The 11644-nt window shown below is 40.2% G+C and overlaps 1 pseudogene; it reads left to right on the forward strand.

Moving 5' to 3' along the window:
- The first annotated feature begins 5474 nt into the window (after positions 1 to 5474).
- LOC143856398 (rust resistance kinase Lr10 pseudogene) lies at positions 5475 to 6745 on the forward strand (annotated as a pseudogene).
- Positions 6746 to 11644: the final 4899 nt, after the last annotated feature.

The following is an 11644-nucleotide window of genomic DNA, read 5'->3' on the forward strand; positions in this document are numbered from 1 at the left end:
AGCTGGGAAGAGCGGGAAAAATCCCGCCCATTTCCGCCAGCCGGAGTGCGCCACGTCGCCTTCCGCATTAAATGCGCCGCTCGCATTAAATGCGCCGCTCGCATTAAATGCGCCGCCTGCATTAAATACAAGGCACAGGTCCCAAAGCGCCAGAAGACAAAAGACCTGTCCGGCTGTCCGGGCAGGAAATGGGGCATTCAGACGACAAAGCCTGTCCGGCTGTCCGGACTGGATATGGCGCGTTCGCTAGACGACAAAAGCGCTAGACGACAAAGCCTGTCCGGCTGTCCGGACTGGATATGGCGCGTTCGCTAGACGACAAAAGCGCTAGACGACAAAGACCTGTCCGGCTGTCCGGACAGGATAATTCATTCAGACGACAAAGCCTGTCCGGCTGTCCGGACTGGATATGGCGCGTTCGCTAGACGACAAAAGCGCTAGACGACAAAGCCTGTCCGGCTGTCCGGACTGGATATGGCGCGTTCGCTAGACGACAAAAGCGCTAGACGACAAAAGACCTGTCCGGCTGTCCGGACTGGATATGGCGCGTTCGCTAGACGACAAAAGCGCTAGACGACAAAGCCTGTCCGGCTGTCCGGACTGGATATGGCGCGTTCGCTAGACGACAAAAGCGCTAGACGACAAAGACCTGTCCGGCTGTCCGGACAGGATAATTCAAAAGACAAGAGACCTGTCCGGTTGTCCGGACAGGATATGGCGCGTTCGCTAGACGACAAAAGTGCTAGAGGACAAAAGACCTGTCCGGCTGTCCGGACAGGATAACTCAGGAGACAAAAGACCTGTCCGGCTGTCCGGACAGGATATGGCGCGTTCGCTAGGCGACAAAAGCGCTAGGCGACAAAAGGTTTCACCAGCAAAGACCTGCCCGGCTGGCCGTTCACAGCCTTAGCCGAGCAGGACCACATGACTTCCTGAACCAAGGACGTCCAGGACCCCTGGCCGCCCAGGCCTCTGGTCAAAAATTCAGCCGTGCTGGATAGTCGAATGCCTTCTGCCCGGCCGTACTCCTTCAGGCCAAGCGCCAAGGCCAGGCCAGGGCGCCAGGAGTCTCCTGTCCAGCCACTATTTCTCCTAGCTGGGTCTGAGCCCGGCCTTAGCTGCCTGGAGGTCTTAAGGCCGGCCCGACGCTGTCTTTACCTTCTCTTTGCTTCTTCTAGCCACTTTCATGGCTTGAAGAACCAGGGGGCAACTGATAGGGTCCGGACTCAGCACTGAGGGAATCCGGACTCAGCAATCCGGACTCAGCACTGAGGGAATCCGGACTCAGCAATCCGGACTCCGCACTGAGGGATCCGAACTCAGCATCCAATTAGCTTCTGGCACGTGGCCCTCACAAGGACCGTTGGAAGGCCAACACCTGTCTCCCCTAGGTGTGGCACCTGGACCAATCAGGGACCTCCACCTGCCCTCCTTAGGCATGAGACCTGGTCCATACAGAGGCCACCACCTGGCTCAAAACTACCACCTGTCCTAGACAGGTGGCTCAGAATTACTATAAATAGCCTTCACTTGTGCTAAGGTGAGGGCCCGGAAAATCTGAGAACCAAAACTCTAAGCTTTTTGCTCTGACATTGCTCTACACTCCTGCTCATACTGACTTGAGTGTCGAAGCACCCGTCCGGAGTATCGCTCCGGATTGGTCCTCTGACCCTTTTCTTTCTTGTCTGTACTCTGTGCAGCGCAGGACTCAACCAGCTATTCAGCCGTGGCTCGTTAGCCCGGACCACCCAGTCCTACCATAACCTGTTACCGATTTTAGGCCTAACAGGAATATCAGTTTCATTTTTCTTGGAAGGATTATCTCGGAACGATGGCATACCGTATGGCATACCCTTTTTATATGTATCGGGAACGATGGCAACCTCCAATGGGTCTGAGTCCGTTGCAAGATTTGAGTACATGTATTGCTGAAAGAAGAATCCTATTTCAATCCTTTAATTGTGAGTACTCTAAACTTTTTTTTTTTTAATATTGTTTTCACACCTTTCAAAAGTCAACAAAAGAAGCCCCTTATTTCCCTTTATATTTACTATCTCTACCCTCTCCTTTTAAGTAGCTAAACAACCACAAAACTTATCAAATTGACAAAGGCGGACTTCCATGCCCTAAAACGAGAATCCTTCCCATTTCTCATTTGGTTTTCCAAAACGAGCTCTCCAATCCCATTCTTTCCTCCAAAATCCTTCCCTATATGGTTAATCTCTTCCCTATATTCGTCATTACCCTAAAAAATTTCAATCAAATCTCAAATTTACAACGGCTCTATTACTCCATTTCTCCTCTATAAATGGGCACACCAGCAGCCCTTCAAATGAAAAAAAAAAATCAACAAGGCAACAAGCCTCTACAAGCTACAAGCTCTCTCTTCAATCATTTTCTCCATTTTCCTCTCTTTTCTCTCTCCAAGCAACTTCTTCAATTTTTCTTCATTTTTTTGCCATTTTCTCTCTCCGCTTCACAAGATTTGGGGTTCGACGGTTGTCTCTCTTAAAACGGGGAAGGGCTAAACCTTATTCTTTTCTTTTATGCTTGCAATTTCATTTTCTGCTGTATGTTCTTTGATTTTTCTTTTCACTGTTGTGGTATCTAATCTTCAAAAGAAATAATTTACAGAGCGATTAGATTTTCATGACTCGTGACTCTTACCCCTTAAACCAGGATTATTAAAGAGCCTAAACTCATTCCTTTTATTATATACTCCCTACCAACTCAAGCTTCCTGCATCCAGGTTATTTGATTTAGAGGTTACAAATTTTAACATTAGTACAGCACCTATTGAAGTTGGAATTTTCCTCTTTGTAATTAAGCCCTGTTACACTAACTGTCACTTATTCCTAGGGCTACAAGCCTACAACTCGAGCACCCGATCCGCATCAACCCGACCCGAAAATAGCATGGGTTGGGTTCAGGTTTCTCGGGTTTCGGGTTGAGCCAGGTTGAGCATCCAAAAGCCCGCATGAATCTCGGGTCGAGCCGGGTTTGAAGGGGCCCGACCCGACCCGACCCGAATTACATAAGTTATAGTATGTATTTTTTTTTCTGTTGTTAGTTAAAAGTTAAAAGTGAAAACCCACGCATGAACAGTTATAGTATGTGAGTGTAATTTCTGCTTCTATGAGTTGAGTTGATTCAAGTGTTTGATTCAGCATTGTTTGATTGTAATTACAACATTGTTTGATTCATGTAATGTGAGTGTAATTACATCATTGTTTGATTCAAGTGTAATGTAAGTGTAATTTTTGCTTCTATGAGTTGATTCAAGTGATTGATTCAGCATTGTTTGATTGTAATTACAACATTGTTGATTCATGTAATGTGAGTGTAATTACATCATTGTTTGATTCAAGTGTAATGTAAGTGTAATTTTTGCTTCTATGAGTTGAGTTGCCTTGTCAAACAGGAGTTTTCCTTAAAAAATTGCGTCAACGTGGAAAAACCCGACCCGACCCGACCCAAGATTTATCATGGGTAGGGCCGGGTTTGGGAATCGTGGGTTTTCCGAAAAAAAACCCGACCCGACACGAGATATTTCTCGGGTAGGGTTGGGTTCTTCAAACCCGCCCCGCCCCGCCCGACCCGAGTTGCAGCCCTACTTATTCCCAAATCATTGTACTTGTTGTGCAAATATTGTTACAGAAGCTTTTCATTTTGTACTATAGTGGTTATCCATCCTGCCTTTAAGCATTATATCGTATGCTCAGTTATTTGTCTGCCTTTAGTCTCTCATAAAGCCTTTGTGCTGTCACCATTGTCCTTGCCATTCCATTTTGAACATAGCTCTCTAATACAATTTATGCTACTTTGTTTTTATATATTCAGACATCAAATTTCATCTTCTTTTTTGCTTGTATTCAAAACCTTTTAAAATTTTAAACTTGTTTCCAACGGCGTACCTGATTTCTGTGTAAAGTAGAAAATAGATGAGTTAGGGAAACCTTTTCGATGCAGCGAGATGAGGCACAGATGAGTTAGGGAAACCTTTTCGATGCAGGAAGATGAGGCACAGACTATGTCACTCTTTTTAAGGCGAATTTGCGCCTTTGTGGAAACTCATTCCGGTGCAACAGATTTCTGGCCACAATCACCCCATGATACAACAACTCGACGTACCATCGATCTCTAAGGACTGCACGTTCGAATCGAGATTCGAACCACACGAACACTCCGACCGCCCAACAAAATATGCATAGTAGAGAGAGAGAAAGAAGAAAGCAAAATGATCAAATAAGCAGCCAATCATGATCAGGTGCCACCAAAAGGTTCAATTCAATATGAAAAGGCACCATGAGGTCTATAAAATGATCAGAAATGCACCATTTTATAGAGAATCCGAAAATACAAGTGGAGATTTTGGATTAGAGAAATTCCAAAGCAACTTTCACTCTCATGAAGCCTTTTCCAAATTCGTTTTTACCCTCTTCTCTCTAGTGTATTGTTATTCTCGAAAAACTATTTCAAATACTTACCAATCCAAGGGTGATTTGGGGTTTGTTGCTGTTTAGTGCAAAACGTCAAAAGAGGGTGAAGATTTACCGGGCTCCATTGTATCTTGGAGGCGAATTTGTGGTTCCCCTTACACACTATTGGTGGTAGTGAATATCGTATTAATTATATCCAACTACGTGCCTTGAAGCATCTCTCCTTTCATTTTCTCACCATCTCCACCATCAAATTCCCCCCAACAAACTGTTGTAAAAAAATCAAGTGTAACTCAACAACTAAGATAAACCCTAAATACTCAAGGGAAACAAAAGCCTCTTGTTGTCCCAACACCCTTCTTATTAACAAAATCAGCATTACAATGCTTCAATTTTTTGCATTTAATCATAGAGTAGAAGCTTTGCAAATTATTCTAAAATCTCTCTTCAAAATTCCCAAACCTTGATTTTATGCCTTTTAGGCACATGACGTACCTATCCTACTAAAAGTTGGGATTTTGAGTAAATAATTATTTGTTGAAATTAGTAAATAAAAATTCTTAGTGTCTTGAAAAGTGGAAAAGGTCATGTATTATGTTAAATATTAAGTCACTAATGAGCTCATAACATTTTTCATTCCATTATTAAGGACGGTTCATTTGCTGTATGGCTCATTGGGAATTGTAAGAGCGAATAAGAAATCCTAAAATAAAATATACCAAAGCAACAGTGTGTTGAACGTAACAAAACAATTGTCCTTTCATTCTTATTCTTATATACAAATTACGTTTTTGATTATGCAGATTTCTTCCGGTATATACAATGCCTCATTTATGGTAAAGCTTTCAAAAGGCCTTCTTTTCTTTTGTAATTTTCTTTGAAAAGTGTGAAGCTTTTTCCATCTATAGTTGATCCTGATGGCTTCGTTGTCTTTTGTCTCCTTTTCTAGTTCTCCCCTTGCAAATACTGATTGCCATCAAAGGTACGATCACTTGACAATCTAAATTGCAATTAAAGCAGTGCTTTTATTATCAAATCTAATGAATATTATGTATTTGGTTCTCCGTGAGAAGTTCTTTTACCAGCAAGAACATTAATTGGGGTATTCTGCCTAGCTATCTTCTTGGCACATAAGTTAAGAACCAGACATATTTGGATGGATGCCACTGTTGAAGAGTTCTTGAGTAAGCATAGATATCAGACACCAACAAGATACTCTTATTCACGTATTAAGAAGATGACTAAAGGCTTCAAAGAAAAAATAGGCCAAGGAGGCTTTGGCACTGTCTTTAGAGGAAAGCTCCAAAGCGGTCGTCTGGTTGCGGTAAAGATGTTGGCCAAATCAAAAGGGAACGGGCAAGATTTCATCAACGAAATTGCTACCATAGGAAGGATTCATCATGTCAATGTGGTTCAACTCATCGGATTCTGCTCAGAGGGTTCGAAAAGGGCTCTTATTTATGACTACATGCCAAATGGGTCTTTGGAAAAATACATTTTTCCTCAGCCAGAAAGCACCAACCCTTTAAGTTGGGAGAGGACGTACCAGATCACATTAGGAATAGCACGAGGGATCGAATATCTACATCGAGGTTGCGACATGAGAATTCTCCATTTCGATATAAAGCCTCACAACATCCTTCTTGATGGAAATTATATACCAAAAGTTTCGGATTTTGGACTAGCTAAGTTTTATCCAACGGAAGAAAGCATTGTATCGGTCACGGCCGTAAGAGGAACTCTAGGATATATGGCCCCTGAACTATTTTATAAAAATATCGGGGGTGTCTCTTACAAGTCTGATGTCTACAGTTTTGGTATGCTTCTAATGGAAATGGCAGGGAAGAGGAGGAATGTGAATGCGATGGCGGAGAAGTCGAGCCAAATTTACTTCCCATTATGGATATATGACCAGATTAATCAAGGAAATGATATGGGATTTGGAAATGCTGAGGAGGATGAAAAAGAAATAGCAAAAAAGTTGATTATAGTGGCACTATGGTGCATACAAATGAAGCCTATAGATCGTCCTTCAATGGGCAAAGTGTTAGAGATGCTTGAGGGAAGTATGGATCTTCTACAAATACCAGCCAAGCCTTTTCTATCCTCTCCAACTCGGGGGACTAAAGAAGATGATGCGGGATACATGGGTAGCATGGGATCGTTAACAACTATTTCTGAATATGGGTTAGTTTCGCAAGATCACACAGAATCAAACCCCTTACATGTGATAGTAGATTAATTAAGGATTCATAAGAACTTGTAATATACAATGATAATGCTTGGCATGCAAAGTGTTGTATTTATATGCTATCCCAAATATGCGTCCCGCCTTAGCTGAGGATCAACGTTTGGGTCCCGCCTATTATTAACCATAGTTAGCAAAACTCCATTTTATGTACCGTATTTTTTTTTTTAAAAGAAAACACATTTTATTAGACTGCCGTTTAATACTCTGTTTAGAACTTTTACACCTGAAAAACATTTTTAAACATGAGTTTTTCCATTTAAAACACATTTTAGACATATTAAATTTGCTCTATTTGACAACTTTTCAACATTACCCCCACTATTATCTGCAAACAACAAAATTTTAAGTGCATTTTATTGTGTTTCCATTTTTTAAGTATTTTTGTTTTCATCCAATATCATATTAAACCTGAGTTCAACCCGACCCAACCCGAGTTTTTAAACTTAAAAAAATAAAAATCATAAAAAAATATCGGGTTTCACTCGGGTCAGGTTGTCAAATCCTCAACCCAAACCCAACTCGAACTCAACCCGGGTTAGCAAAAGTCAACCCGACCCGACCCGACCTTTTTCCGGGTTTAACCCGTCGGGTTCAGGTTGAACCCGACCCAAGTTACACCCCTAACTTTTACCTACAAATTTGTCTGTAGGGAAAACTCGGTCTTGTTGTAAGTTCACTTTATCCACTTTATTGTGTTTCTCCTCTAACATATTCCTTTCTATAGCTTTTTCTTCAAATTGTGGATGTTGGAGAAGTCGTTCCAATGTCTGCAAATCTAATTCATATTTTAATAATTTTTTATAATCATTTCATGAAAGAGGAAGTTTACCAATTATTGTTGGGACTTGAAAGGTTTCATTTATTGCTTCTCCAATGGCTTCAACGACTTGAGCAATTTGATGTAAATTTTGAACTTGCTGGAGAATTGGCTTATTATCTACCATCTTAAAGCCAATATATTTTTTGATGAGAAATAATTTATTTCCGGCATCTTCATTATCATAGCTAGCCTAAAGTACATTCCATAATTCTGAAGCAATTTTGTACTTCTTGAATAGATCAAACAACCTATCACTCATTGCATTTAAAATCATACCTCAACAAAATTAGTCATTTTGCAACCACTTGTATTGCTTCGTTGTATATCCATCATTCGTCCCTTCACTATTTGTTCCCTCATTGTTCATTCCGATGGGGTATGAAGTGCAGAGAACATACGCAACTCGATGCAATGAAAGGTGAAAGTGAATCTTCAATTGCCATCGTTTGAAACTCTGTTCATCCCCTAAATCATTAGGGGCCATTTGGATTTCAACATTATAAAATCTCATATTTCTTCAAAATCTTAAGGGACGTTGGATACGCAGATTTTAGAAATCTAGTTTTAGTTTGAAAATAGTGTAAAAGAGGGTTCATGATCAAGCTCTTGTATGTTGTCCTGACAGCGTTTCTTGGATTTTAAGTAAGAAATCTATGTTTTAGAAATCTCTCCCTCTTCTTGAGATTTCTAAAACCTGAAAATATGGGATGACCTGCTACTCTCTTGCCGACGGAAAGGAGGGCAAGAAATCAGAAAATGACGGCTGGTCTACTTCTTCTCTTATCTCTCATCTACAATTTTGAAGAAATCCCGGATTCTAAAATCCGCGTATCCAAACGTCCCCTTAGATTGGAGAAAATCTGATTACTAAATTATGGATTTTAAAATAGGCTGTTTGGATAACATCCTCCAATTTCCAAGAATTAAGTTTTGGGTTGTTTGGATGCAACTCTAGACTTCGAAAACACTAATTTTGATTTTTTATGTTTAATATCTTTAACATCATCTATTAAAATATAGTTGTGAACTCTCAAAAATAAAACTAAAACTGCACCCGCTGGCCAAATCAATCTGATGAAAAGAAATTGAGGCACTAAATCCAAACTAAAAGTATAAGTAAAACCCTCAGATTTGGGGAACGCAGAAACATTGACTTAAAAAAAGAACAAATCAAAGGACAATAAGCAGACTCATGTTCTAGCATAGAAAGCGGATGGTATTAGGGTTAGGGTTCAAAATTAGCAGTGGAGAACCTCAAAAAGTAGGATGTCAGAAGGCTTAAATTCTAAAAAGCTAAAAAGGAGGGTTGGTTGTTGCAAAAGGGGGTTTTAGTTTAAGTTAGGATTACAGTTCTTATATCCATCATAGGACAGAAAATCTAGAGAGGATTGGTCGATTGTTACATACCTAGGATTAGATTTTTGCGTTAGTTTTTAGATTTAGTAGGACTCTTTGGATAAGGGTTAGTGGTTATATCTTAAGAGTTTTATAGGATTAGGTCTCTTGCTTGTTAGTGGTATAAATAATTTGTAACAGGTTATTTTCAAATTAATGAAGAAATCTATCTCCAAAATTGTGTTTTTGCACAGAAAGGAGGAACGACCCTTCCCTTGAAGTAGGTCAAGAGGCTGATCTTCCCTCTAAGAAGATCAAAACCATTGTGAACCTATTTGGGTTCGTAACAATTGGTATCAGAGTAGCACGATATGGACCGTGGAGAAGAAAATCGAAGGAGCAATGGATCCGTAGGATGGGACGATAACTTGTGTTGGATTCATAGGAATTCCTTTCGATCAAGGAGTAATGGGTTTACCTTCTCAACTGATAGTGAGAGAATGAAATCGGGATGAATACCGAAACCTAGAGATCAAAAGGCACCTAGCTTCTATGAATGCCAAGTTCAACAAGATGGCACTTTCGCTTGGCGTGAAGATAGAAGAGCCCCCATGTTTGAAGAAGTTGAATGAAGAGTTCAATGAGAGGATCGTCGAGAAGGCTTGTGTGATGAAAAAGAAAAGAAGAAACAGAAAAAGGGGAGAAAAGAAGAGAGAAACAAAGTAGATAAAAGAGTCTACCGTTCATCTTGCTCTCAATCTGTCTGACGCAATCGAAAAGATTCTTACCCACAACCATATGTCCATCAAAATATAAGTAACTTCAAAAAAGCACAGCCAAGGAGCTACGATGAACGGCATGATGAGATCATGGTGACTAATCGCAAGACGAAGAGAAAAAGAAAAGGAGCACAAAGGAAATGAAAAGAGAAAGCAATTTCGGAATGGCATGCACAAGAGGATTTTATTTTTCACATATTGGCTTAATCTCTAACCTTGAAGATAAGGTTGATTTCAAGGGAGGTGGAATGTTACGTACCTGGGATTAGATTTTTGTGTTACTTTTTTTAGATTTAGTAGGACTCTTTGGATAAGGGTTAGTGGTTATATCTTTAAGAGTTTTATAGGATTAGGTCTCTTGCTTGTTAGTGGTATAAATAATTTGTAATAGGGTATTTTCAAATTAATGAAGGAATCTATCCCCAAAATTGTGTTTTTCCACAGAAAGGAGGAACGACCCTTCCCTTGAAGTGAGCCAAGAGGCTGATCTTCCCTCTAAGAAGATCAAAACTGTTGTGAACCGATTTGGGTTTGTAACATCGATTTGGGCATACAGATGGGTCCGATGAGTCGGAGTCGTTTGTTCTATGAGGAAAAAGGTGAATGGGACACCGAGAGAGAAGAATGAGCTCATGAATTTTATTCTCGTTTCCTAATTTTTCACCCATCTATGGACTGATAGAGAAGGAGATGTGATGCAGCCCACACCCATGTGGCTGACAAATTTGAAGCCCACATTGACCATCCCAAGCAAGTGAGAACATCAACCCGCATTCAAGCCCAACACAAGGCCCAAATCCAACTTGAATCCACCAAGCATAAAGGCCAACCCCAGTCCAAGATCATGGACACTCCAATTCGGGCCTGATCCAGTTGCATTCCCGTCATAATGATTCTGGTCATTTTTGAAGTACGATTTTGGACCTTTAGATGGACTAATCATGAAAAATGGTAAACTAAGAATTTGTAGATCTTCGAATTCTGTCTCAAACGGATATTTATGGTCTTCATTTGACTAAGTGGTTGGAAAGTTATGACCATTTTAGTAGACAATGTCTGTAGGACTTTGACTAGCAATGTGTTTGTAAGTTATTTATGAGTTTTGTAAGTCCCTAAAATAGTTAGTAGGCTAGCTTGAATTTCTTCTCTATTGTATTTTCTCTATAAAAGTCTAGCAAACATCTGTAATGAAGTTTTTTTAGTTGAATATTGAATGAAAATTTGCCTAATGCATTTTCCCTTGAACCTTGAAGAGTTCATCCTTGAAACCTATAAGAGTTTCACTCCTTCCTTAAAGAGTATGAGCTTTCCCCTATTGTTTGCATCCTTGAAGAGTTGCAACCATCAATCTAGAAGAATTGATGTTACCTATCTTCCTTGGCAACCTAGAAGAGTAGCCATTGAAGTTGTTATCTTTACCTTGAATTCAATCTTTGATGGACATCCTACTTCCAGCATACTTTTGAGTACTTTGCAGTGCTTTTCTGAAAAAGTTTTCTTCATCAAAGTTCTAGATCTGTGAGTCCTTGAAAATTTGGCTTTAGAGTCAGATCATTCTGACCTATATCGAAGGGGATACGCCCATTTTACTGAACTTGCACAAATCTATTTTCCTGTATCCAAATTATTGAGAGCCTGAGTGTGTGTCTATCACTCTCCCGATCCTTAGTCCAAGAAGCCTAGGAGAGGCTTGCATCAAGATCGTCTCGTCATGTGGTTGTTTTTAAATCTAGGTTTTAGAAATCTTAGGATAGGGGAGAGATTTCTAAAACATGAATTTCTTAGTTAAAATCTAAGATGGTGGATTGTAAAATCCAGAATTTCAGCTATCCAAATACTAATTTCAGGCTAAAACCAGAATTTTATAATCTTAGATTTCAAAATCCATGTTTCCAAATGGCCCCTTACACACTTAAGATTAACCTTCACCTATGCACATGTGTTTAAACCCCTTGTTCCATTTTTTGCATACCATTTGAGGGATTAGTGAGGATTTCACTTGTAATCTTTCTTGAGTGTT

Source organism: Tasmannia lanceolata, unplaced genomic scaffold, assembly GCF_043159265.1.
Source record: "Tasmannia lanceolata isolate RefF3 unplaced genomic scaffold, GAP_Taslan_0.1 ptg000023l, whole genome shotgun sequence".
Lineage (NCBI taxonomy): Eukaryota > Viridiplantae > Streptophyta > Magnoliopsida > Canellales > Winteraceae > Tasmannia > Tasmannia lanceolata.